Here is a 12,296-nt window from a genome sequence, read left to right as displayed (position 1 = left end):
CACTTTGGCCAAGTATCCTACAAAAATGCTTCGAAAAGCTAGGAGGATTAAGGGGATGGCCGCCATAAGAATGGGTGTACATGGCATCGTAAGATGTCTCGCTTGAATGAATTAGTTGGTGCTAGAAATGTTAAGAAAAGTAAACGAGAAGAGTGATAGGGAGTAAAGAAGACAGAGACACTTCCTGACCAAAAAAAAGTTACCATTGATGGTATAATCAGGATGGATAGGCTCTTTCAAGTGGCTTTGGATCCTTATTATAAAACCCTCATTCTTTATCACAAAACCCTTGTTCTTTACCTTTATTATTTCATGAATTTTGTTCCCTTTCATGACCCTTTGTTCTACCACATCCTCCCCATTCCACGAACTTTTGTTCCTGTCACTCCTAGAGTGGGCGCAAAGCTTTCCTGGCTTTATACGTTTCGACTAGGGAAGTCTTTATATGACCTTCAAATTTTTGGGTATCTCTCGCACACTTCCTTTTACAAACCTCAGGCTGTAAGTCACTTTTGAGAGTCTATCCAAAAAGGCTTGGCTTTTCGTGATCGATACTATCACGTTTACCGATACCTTCCCTCATACACTAAATGATACCATAGAGATCTCTACATACTTGTCTTAGACAAGTATGCTGAGACCTTCCGAACCCAAACCTATGGAAGCAACAAAGGTTGTAGGGCAAAGCAGATTGCTCCGAGAAGGGTTCGCACCTGTGGCCTACAAGCCTGTCTTGGAATTATGGTATGCCCTTTGTCATAGTAGCAGCGGTAGAAAGCGCCTACCGCTAGGTTTGGGAATGCAGGGGCAAGGGATCCCACTATGCCTTGTGGCCCGATACGATGGAATCGAGGCCTTCACGTAGGTCTAGTATTTTCATAGAGATGCCGTCTATAGTGGTTCCCCCGAGCCCAGCCCTTGGTCGTCTCATCATTGACCCTTATTAGGTGCTAGTCTTTCATAGGAAGCAATCCATCATAGATCTATGTCCCATTGAAATGGTCTTTTGAGCTTCATTCGATCTCAATAGCTTAGATCCCATAAGACACGTAGTTGTTGTTCCATTGTCAAAGCCTCGAGCTTTAATCCATCTGGACCTGGAGTCAAGTCTCTCGTGTCATTCAAGTGTGTAATGTCCATCAATGATGGTTCATTAATGTCCATTGATTTAGACTCCTTCTCCGCCACCTTATACAAATAAGATTGATACGGGCCTTTCATTTGAGGGCCCCTGTTCCCTAGGTAGACAAAGAAATCACAGTATACATTTTTGTGTATTAGCCAAAGCATTACGTATGTCCGATGGGAATCATATTCACTCCGGGGGGCTGTAGTAGGGAAACTCGAGGGAGAATGAAAAGTCACTCTGGGCTTTGTCGATTTGCCTCGCAACAACAACAATTTTGCCGAGAAGGAGCCTGCATAGTAGGAGTGCCCTCGGTCCCTTTCTGTGACCACCTATCTTCCCAACTATGTTTGTGGGAATAAGACCAGATGTTCGATAGACAAGTTCCGCTCCACCTTTAAAACAATCATTTAATACTAATACGAGTAAGAGCTATAGAATCAGTAGTACCAGTACAAATGAAAGCCAAGGGGCAAAGCATTCCCGTAGGTATATGATCTAATATGCACTTTCTACATCCTACAGGACTTGAACCTATGACCTTCAACTTAGAAGGTTGTTGCTCTATCCGACTGAGCTAAGGATGCTGTGCATTACAAACACTTCTAGTAGAGGGAGAATGATAGAACCAAAAGTTACGGGTTTTTCAGTGTGGTCAACCTGGCGATAATGACCGAAAGGAGGGTGGAAACTCCCTCACAAGTTCCCCCCATGGCCCTTCCTTCGTCGAGGTCCACTCCCTCTTGGATTTTGTAGAGGAAAATGGCTTGCTTTTTAATGTAGTCAGGTAAAACTTGCTTGCCTTTTTAATGTAGTCAGGTAAAACTTGCTTGCCTTTTTGTTATTCTATTTCGAAGGGCATGACAAATGCATTGGCTCCTTCCCTACTACTTGGCATTTGCCAAGTGCTTCCCAATTCCTAAAAGGTAGGCAAGTGGTATGGGCCCTCTAACTTCTCTCTAGAACTTTCCTCCTACCGAAGATCTCGTCGGTGTCACCTGCGGATGGTTGGGACCATAATAAGATAAGAGTTGAAAGGTCTTACATTTTTTGTCGGGATATCATTCAGTCTTCTGTCCCCAATAGATAGGTAATCCGATCTCTCTGTAAACGAAAGGAGGGAGAAGTGACACTCGGGGGCCTGACCATGATGTGCCTATAGGCAGGCATGGAGCATATCCACGTCTATTTGGCAACACGTTGAATAGGGCATGGTAACCCGAAAAAGACTTCGATTTGTCAGCTTTTGGCCTCATATTTCACCAAACTACCAGGCTTGCACAATGATCTTCATTTGTCTGAGACGTTTTATCTTCAATCGTGCTTTTTGCGACATGATATGGTCTCTAAGATGAATGATTTGGACTAGCCACTACCTGTAAGCCACTGGAAGAGATATTTACCTACTAGATAAGTACCGTTAATCACTAGATAAGTAGTATGATCTGGACGGAGTACTAAAAGACTAGATAAGTCGCTCTAATTGCTAAAGACTAGAGCGAGTTACTCCAAACCAAATGATCTGCACACCGTTAAAGATGGTTAAGCCACCACCTGCAACGCTAGATAAGTATGTGAGAAGCCAGTCACACAGTGCTGATAAGTAAGCAGACTGATAAGTATGCAGTCGGGACCATCCCAAACCCCACCACCTCGATAAGCAGTTGGTTACGATCCTGTTCCATCATCAGAAAAGGCTATTCTCACCAATTGTTCCTGGTTCACCTCATGAGGTTACTTCCCATTCTTAAGCATGGATTATTATACGATAATCTTCATTTGCTTTTTTATTGCTTTCCTACCAAACTACAGGATGGGAACATTTCCCATTCTTAAGCATGGATTATTATACGATAATCTTTATTTGCTGACATCATTACGTGCAGGGGGCAGGGTTCGAACCCACAGCCTTCAGGTCATGAGCCTGACGAGTTGGCCAAAAGAAAAGGAGAGGGAAAAGATACTAAATTTGAAAAAAAAATCAAAGGAAGAAGCTGAGACAATCATGGAATCCACTAGAAATGAGATCGACAGGTTTTCTTCTAAGAAGAAGACTGGAAATAAGAAGACTGTATTTGTTAAAAGGAATGGAAAGAAGACTGTCTTTGGAAAAAGGATTGAAAAAAGACATTCATTTTAGGGGAGATCACAAATAAATTATCCGGCCTAACAAGAACTTACCTTACATCAGATTTGCATAAGAAGCCAGAGCTCCAGTGAAGCTAGATTGTCAGTGAAAGGGTGATTGCTTAGGCTTCCTCAAGGAAGCCTTTTGCTTGCCGGTGATCGCTCCCTCTTAAAGACCCTAAAAATAAATGTTCGAGCAGATTCAGTGCCACGTTTCATTGACTTGAAAGAAAACCGGCATGCATGTCAAAGGTTCTTCAAAGGCAAGCTTGCCGAACAAGGAACTGACGGGTGTGCCGAAAAAGTCAATGGAGGAGTAGTGGAGGGGCTGGAGATCCCCCTTCGATTGATAAGAGAGAATCAAACTAGGGTGAGTTTTAAAGCAAACCACTGGGACTTGTAGGGGACGAGAGGGGAGACTTTATGTCATGGAGTACCCAAGCTTACTGCCTAGAAGCCGGTTCATTATATTAGACCCGACGAAGCCAGACATAGCATATCAGAATCCTCCGTCATCCTCGGTCGACCTGCCAATCTCTTGAGAGGAGAGAAGAAGGATCGTAAGATAAACCCTCCAAAAGGAATGCAGATCTGCGATCTCAAGTTAACCTTCTAGAAAGAGATCGACGCTCTTAGATCGTCCCTTCAGTCGTAAAAACTGAAGCCAAAAATGGAGAACTAGAATGGAAATTGACATGTTGAACGATGAACAATCTAAGGAAGGTGCAAGGAAAGATTCAGCCAAACCACATAGCCCGGGTAAAAAGAGAAACCCTAGAGGTAGAGCCAAGGAACCTCCGTAAAGCTATTTCTTGTCATAGCCTTTCTTTTTTTGCCAGTCCAACCTTCAAGGTTTGCAAAAGCACTCAACTCAAATGGAATGGTTTGCAGGAATGCAAAAGCACTCAAACAGAATGGTTTGCAAAAGCGCTCAAACGGAATGCAAAAGTTTACAAGATTCTCCCTCACAAAAAGGTAGGGCATTTTCCTCTCACTAAGTGGGGAGCAGAGGAAGGATGTGCTAGATGGGGTTCTCGATAGAGACGACCATTACGAGAATGAAGGGCATTCAGTATTTTCTTTTCTCTATTTTCTTTCATCTTGGTGTATCGAGATATTTTTCGCAGAGCGCCCCGTGCAGTATCATTACTGTGGTAGAGTTTCACCACCAAGTTCGAGGTGTGGTTCCTCCATGCCTGAGACACTAGAATATCAACTCGTGAACGAGGAGAAGCATAGAATAGGGAAGAATTGATTAGTTCTTACGAGGCTACAACTCTAGTCCAGAAGGCAAACCACAGAGGGAAAGGTGCACCTTCCAAGTAGAGAACAATCCCCTGACTCGCTTCTCTATCTATCCAAGGGATGGACGGAGAAGTAGGATGGAACTCTTTCAACAACAATTCTTAGATCAGTTTTGAGGCTAATGCTATTAGACAATCAAATAGACAATCGAATAATAGGTGGCATTGCCTGATCAAATTGATCAGGTTCTGCTGCAGGAACAAAGTTCAAACCTCTTGGTCTATTAGGATGAAAAGCATATCCCCCTCAAAGTCCTGAGAATAGAGCTAGCCTTGGAAATGGTTAGTAAGAACCATCCAGTTTTGCCATTCGAGAGCAGTGATAAGAAAGAGGTGGGATTCGAACCTACAATGCATATCGCATACGACAATTATGCTCTTTCAGGGTAGGTATGGCTCACCATAAGATGATATCATCTTATGGCTCACCATAAGATGATATCATACCCAGTCTAAGAAACATTGGTGTTAAAGCATTCTTTGGGAACCACATCCTTTTCTTCCTGGATGGATAATTTTCCCCGTCTGATGCTGTCACGTGTGAAAGTTGTTTTCATAATTTAGGAATTCAATTGATTTTAGGTAATCCATCTTTATGTGGCACGACATGAAAGGTGCTATGAAATACACGTAACCGACCAAATTACGTGAAATGGATAAATTGATCTGGTTAGGGAATTCTTTAGAACTTACTTCAGGAAGTTTTTATGGGCGCATTTCATGTCATTGCAAGCATACGAAATCTTATGCAAGCCATGGAAAAGCCTAGGGTGTAACCATATTTAGAGTCTTGCATATGGCTTCCATATGCAAGACTCATATGGCTTTAATATGCTTATCATATGATTTTCTAGCCTTGCATATTCAAACCATAGGCTTGCCATATGCTTACCGAGGCATATGCCTTGCATATGCTTGTAATGGCTTCCATATGCAAGCCTATGCATATACCTAGGCTTCCCATATGCATATGCCTAAGAATACACATCCATATGCTTTCTGTAGGAAATCCATATCCATATTCCTATGCTTGCCACATCTAGACTTATGGGCTTTCCATATGCTTGCCTAGGCTTGCATACAACTTGCATATGCTTGCCATAGGCTTGACGGGCATATGACTTTCTTACCTAGGCTTGCATATGGCTTTCATATGAAAACCTATGCGTATGACCAAGCTTGACATATGCATATGCCAAGAACATGATTGCCATAGGATTTCCATATGTGTATGCCTAGGCTTTCCACATGGCTTCCATATGCAAGCATTATACGCATATGCGTAGGCTTGCCATATGAATATGGTTAAGCGTATGCTTGACATAGGCTTTCCATATGCATATGGCTTGCATATGTATGCAAGTATATGCATATGCCTAGGCTTGGCATATGAATATGGTTAAGTGTATGCTTGCCATAGGTTTTCCATATGCATAGGCTTGCATGTGGCTTTCCTATGCTTGCATGTCACTTTCCTAGGCTTGCCATATGCTTATATAGGCTATGCAATAGTCTATGCCATGCCTAGCCTATGCATAGCCATGCCTATGCATTAGTCTACACATTACATGATGGCATGGGTTCTTTGCTTCCGTGGTATGCTCGGATGCTATGTGCATAGTGTCATTACATAGCATGGGTGCTTTGCTTCCAATTGGTGAGAAAAAATATTGGCCGATTGGATGCAAAGCACCCATGGTATGCTTGGACATTGTGCGCACAGCCTCATTGCATGGCATGAATGCTTTGCATCCAATCTCAATGAGTAAAAATTCTCATTAGATGCAAAGCACCCATAGTATGCTTGTATGCTACATGCATAGCGTCTTTGCATGGAATGGGTGCTTTACATTCAATTGTCAAGCATTTTTGCTTGTGAATTGGACACAAAGTTCCTGTGCCATGCATAGCACTTGTATGCCTCTTTAGTACTATGCATAGCCTCTTACATAATATAACTATGCATAGCACTTACATAGCATCATAGGAGATCTTGTTTCTCACCCCACCTACTTGTTTGTGTGGTGTTTATGTGTGTGTATGCAGGAAACTAGCAAGAACCCAACTCCAAATTAAGGGGCACACTACAAATCAGCTTTGTGTGCGGTAAGCATCATCTGCTCACGCTAAGATTATTTTTTTGTTCAAGTCAAAGGTCATGTGGCCCATGCATAGTCCTGCATGTTAAAGTTTGTCCTCAAAGAGGGTTGGTGGGAAGAAAATACATATGTAACTACACATAGGCGTGACCACGTGTAGGATATACATATCCATGTCTATGACTAGGCTTATGCATAGCTCTACTTATGCATGTGTTATGTATAGGATATGCATAAGCCATGCTTACGCATGTGCTATGTATAGGCTATGCATAGGGTCCACACATTCCATACTCCTTGAACGTATGTTATACATAGGCCATCCAAATACTATACCGCCCTTGAGGCAAGCATGTATGATTTTTTATTGGGCATAAAGTCTACATCGCTTCCATTAACTACTAGTATTCACGCAATCCATGCGTACTTTATGCTCAATGAAAGAGAATTTTTATAGGTTTAGTGGGCCTTAAGTCATTAAAGCATTGATGTCTACACCCATTCCAACATCCATGTGTGTCAAGCCTATGGAGGTGTGTATCATAATTGTAATGCAACAATGTATTAATTATCTATATAAATCATAAAAGATGCCCCATAATTTGCTTTTGGTTAATTGTTCATGCAAAATGTAGTTTGAAGCTATGTCCATCTTAGAATAGATATAAAGTTTGATCTTTATAGCTCAGAACATCATACTGTAAAAAGCAAAAGTGGTGTATTTTTCATGCTCTATACATTATTTTTATTTTTCAAAAACTTTTGCTGGTAATCAACTCTCCTTTTTTGAAGCCTTTTAGAATGTACTCTTACTATGTGTGATAGAAAGCTATTCTAACTTCTTCTTTCTAAAATTCCTATATTTAATGCATCTTGACATGACGTTTTATGCCCAAAAGTCTCAAATTCAAATTTAAACTTGAACCAATGTTGCCTATATAAAATGCTTTCTCCTATTATAACAAAGAATGAATAGTAAGAATGGAAGGTAGAGAAGTTTCTTATAATATTTCTCATCATAATGTCTCAACAACCAAAATAGATTTGTATTGCTAAGATTTACTGAGGATGGTTATAATGGTTTACTAGGTTATTTTAATAATTTATCAGCATCATTAGAAGTTTTAAAGCATATAAATAAAATGTCACTATTGGAAAATAAAGCATTACTTGAAAAATATAAGGCTAGCATTGAGAATCTTTGAAATATTTGCATTTGTTTATACTTGTTCTTTAAAATCTTTGGCTTCAACATTCTCAAAAAAATATTTGGTTGTGACTTTATATAGGACATTATTGCATCCTGAAGTGAAGAAGATAGACATTGGACTAGCTGGCAAGCATTAGTCTACATTAATCCCTCCAAAGCTGGCACATAAAATTTATTCACGTATGCACAAGTACACCCATGTAAGGAAAGATATAATACGAGAGTGTGGAGAATTCTTAGGTAGATACTTTTGAAGTTCAAAAAAACACTTGATGATCGTGGGATAGGCAGAGCATGTTATATAGATATGGTCAACTTAATTAAAAATAAGCTCACATAGAATGACATTACTTCATATATTAGGAAGACAAAGCACACTTTAAATAATGAAGTAGATGGATCTTGGGAGAATTATACAATATATGAGGCCAGTTTGAACTTGGGAAAAGAAAGCTCTCATTGAGTAGCACAAACAACATTTTCTACAAACTTACTAATATTCAACAAGCAATGGTTCAGTTTTATAACATTATAGTAGAGAAAACACTTGGCCAATCAGACTTCATTATCAAATTAGATGAGTGTGAGATTCTTAAGAAAAAAAGATGGAGAGAGTAACGGGGACATTGATCAATTTAGGTCTTCCACCAATACTTGATGAGAGGACATCCAAATCAATACAAAGCATCCGTCATATTTTAGTGTTCAATTCAAAAACCATATATGGTGGCTTGGGTGTTTTGAGGTATATCTAATCAATTGTTTAACCTTAATGCTTCAACATTTAACATAAAATTTATAAAAGCTATGTCTCTGGTGCTAAAAGGTTGACACTGAAGATCACACAAAAAATTCTATATTGGGCTTTTCATCAATCTGGCATACTACATACAATAGAGAAACAATCAAGAGGAATGAAACTCCATGTATAAGGAGATCCATAGATTTTTAAAATATGTGTAACTCTTGGAGTGCCTTGAATCCATATTTCCCTCCTCCTTGGTGCACGTGGAGGCACATTCGAGTTCTGAAGCCTTGGAGGATGAGCCTTCTTCCAGTCAATTCCCTTGGGGCGGACATAACGAGGTGGTGGTGGAGGTTTTGCTACTTGCGGTTGTGGTGGTGCTTGTAAATATATAATCCGAGGGGTGTCCCCTCACTTGTAGAGCCTGCTTGTCCATTTAGCCTTATTGGTCTCCTTCATGCGGAGTTGGACTGCTTTTGCAATTTGAGATGCCTTTGCTTTCTCCTTCAATAAGCTTCTACTCAATGTGTATCGGAAAAACCAATCAAATATTTCAATGAGGTAATTTATTCATGTCACCCCTCCACCATGACGAGTGTTCTTGTTGAAATAGATTCCCTTTGCCATATAATGACCTACACAACCACATGACAACAATAATAACAACACACACAAAAGAACACTACATTGCCTTTTATAAACCAAGGCGGTACATAACTGTCACGTAGGCTGTAACGCCTGTGACCGACGGCAGACCGGATGGCCATGTCCGGGGTTCAGTGGGAGAGGACGCCCATGCGGAGTTATGGGCGGCCAGGCTAGTGTGGACGGCAGGCCACACACTATATAGCCTGGGGGATGAGGGGCAATCCTCATTCTTCCTCTATGGCTGGGTGGTGAGCCAGAGGCCGTCCCCTCTTGTGGTAATGCCCGTAGTGGCGTTACGGGAATGTAACATTGGTATCAGAGCGTGGTTCGAGGGAATCGTGAGAGCCTGCGCGTGAACGGGGGATCGGAGCCCGCGATGGTTTTCATCCACAATCTCCTTATCCTTATCCGGAATGGAGGAGGTGGAGGGAGGCAGCCATGGAAGAATGGAGGGGAAGAATTCTCTCTCTCTCTCTCCCCGTCACACAGCAAGCAGCATTGGAGGTAAGCAATTTTCTTTTTTTGCTGCGTTGAAGCTTGTGTGCAAAAGAAAAAGAAAAATTCGTTTTCTGTGTGGAAAGGGCGGCACAGCCCCACTGTCTGTGACTTGCTGTGTATGGCTGCTTTGAGGATAAGGTAGCCTATATACTGTGTGTGGGGGAAGTGGGGGGCGAGAGCAGCCCCACTGCATCTAGTGGTCGTCGTCTGAGAACTGGAGAGAAGAGCACAAATGTGCCCGTTTCGAATACAGACCTGCGTGGGGGGGAGGCGACACCAGCCCCACAACTGTAGGCGAAGAGCAGCCCAAGCTGCGAAAGACGTTGCAGCCCACCGTGTGGAGATGCTGCTGGAGGCGAAGAGCGCCGTTGCTAGTAATGCGCCGTGTGTGTGGAAAGGAAGCCCAGGCGGCTACGCAAGGCTGCGAAGCATTGCGTTGAAGGGGGGCGAAGAGCACTCTGCTGCGTAGCCAGCCAGGCCGGCCAGCCAGCCAACCAGGCGGCGGCGGCGGCGGCGGCGGCCAGCCAGGCCGGCCAGCCAACCAACTAGGCGGCGGCAGCCCCACAGTGATGCCCTGCTGAGGCCCAGCCCGGCGGCCAGCCTAGGCGGTCAGAGGGGCCAGCCAGGCGGCCAGGCCAAACCAGCCCAGGCGGCCAGCGGCGGCCAAGCCAGCCTAGGCGGCCGGCCAGCCAGCGCCGGCGGGCGGCCAGCCTTAGGCGGCCAGCCAAAGGCCAGGCGGGCGGCCAGCAGAACGGGCGGCCAGGCGGCCATCAACGACCACCAGCGGCAGCCCAAAAAAAAAAAAAAAGGGGGTTAAAAAAAAAACCATTTGTTTTTTTAATATATTTTTAATTATTCATTTTTTTTGGAATAATAAAAATATACGCGGCCAGCCCTTTATATAGGCATGCCCAGCGCACACCTAGCAACGGGCGGCCAGCCTGGACACTCCCCACGGGCGGGCGGCCACGCCCGAAGCGGCGAGGGCCGGCCCGGCCCGTTACTTTATTTTATTTTATTTATTAAAAAAAAAAAAACACAAAACAATGGCACACTCCACGAAACAAACCCAACACAGCCGTCGTGCCGTGTGGCCATAGTGCCCGTTTTCCACGAAAGAGACCTACCGCACACGGCCGTAGCGTCGCGTGCTAAGAGAGAGACAAGTCCCACGGCCGTAGTGCCGAATCCTTCGGAGAAAGGCGTTCTATGGCCGTTGTGCCTAGTGAACACGTCTATGACCGTAGCCCGCGAGAATATGCACAATGCCTGCATCCTCCAATGTTTGGTACCAGTTGTGGACGCATTGGTAGAGTCCAACCCAGTCGTGCCGTAGTGCACCTGGCCATTTGTGGCATAACGCACTTGCTCGTGCGGTGTACGTACGTCTAAGGGTGCCGTAGCGTGCCCATGTCTGTTGAACCATTGAAAGTCTTGCACACACAAGTCATGTCATGGCGTGCACATGTTGGTGCCATGGCGTGCACATGTTGGTGCCACGTCGTAAGTGCACTCATACCCACATTGTGCCGTAGTGCACTAGAATTTTTTTTTTAAAAGGTGGAAAGAGGGAAATCGATGGTAATGTTCTCGCGTAGTTCGAGAAGTATTCGTTGACAATACATAAATACATGATATAAATTCTCTCTGTTAGTGGTTTAACCATGTGGTTTACCACAAATAAATATGAGAGTAGATCAGACACATTGTTCTTGTTGAAAGTCCACAAGACGATTTCCAATGTGCTTAGACCCAATGAAAAATGTCTACTTGGATGTGGTCCATTGTGACGAACAAATGTAGTCCGTAGAGACACTTTTGCAAGCGCAGTCTTGCCATGGTCATGACTTCTAAAATTGGTCAATGGCATTTAACATAGCTGGGATTGAGGTCGCGTTTGCTGCTAGTAGCCTTGATCACATGACCCCATTAGCAACGTACTCTCTAGACAAGACTAGTGTTAGACTCTGGGAGCGTAGCCTCGCCAGATTTCAATTTCCACTTTTGCGAGCGTTGTCTTGCTAGAGTTAAAGTTTTGTTCGGACAAATTTGTGTTTGTTTTGTAGTGACAAACAAATCTGAAGGGGTATAATCTTGAGATGTAATGCTCAATGCCCTTATAGAGTTGATCGAAGAGAAGTGTTCTTAAACTTACTAAGCATGGTTTTCTCTTCTTTTTATTGCCATGCGTCGACATCCCACTGCTTGAGAGTTTGTGGTGATCTTTCGAGGGGGGAAAGAGCCTTTTTATATGTCACATCAATTGGTTTGGTGGTAATTTGATGGTATGGGACATCAATTCTCACGGAATCGATTGTAGTCTTGGTGGAATGGGACGCCAAGGCTTGTGCATGTAACTTGACTCTTTGGCAAGTCTGTATGTACACTTGTCTGTAGTGATAAAGTGTGCAAGATAAAATTTGAACTTTGACAATTACAAATATAGCCATGAGTTGGGATAAAACCCAGTTACAGAGTTCGGAGAAGCTCTAGGTAGCAAGACTATGATGGTGTGCTAGTGCTAACAGAGTGATTTAGT

General features: G+C 43.1%; 1 non-coding gene across 1 annotated transcript; it reads right to left on the bottom strand.

The window, feature by feature from the left end:
- Positions 1-1,639: 1,639 nt before the first annotated feature.
- TRNAR-UCU (transfer RNA arginine (anticodon UCU)) lies at positions 1,640-1,713 on the bottom strand. Its single transcript has one exon. It is a non-coding gene; the product is annotated as a tRNA-Arg (tRNA).
- Positions 1,714-12,296: the final 10,583 nt, after the last annotated feature.

The sequence above is a fragment of the Cibotium barometz genome, chromosome 41 (assembly GCF_041138505.1).
Source record: "Cibotium barometz isolate CiBa-2024 chromosome 41, ASM4113850v1, whole genome shotgun sequence".
Lineage (NCBI taxonomy): Eukaryota > Viridiplantae > Streptophyta > Polypodiopsida > Cyatheales > Cibotiaceae > Cibotium > Cibotium barometz.
This window is presented reverse-complemented; position numbering and strand designations above follow the sequence as displayed.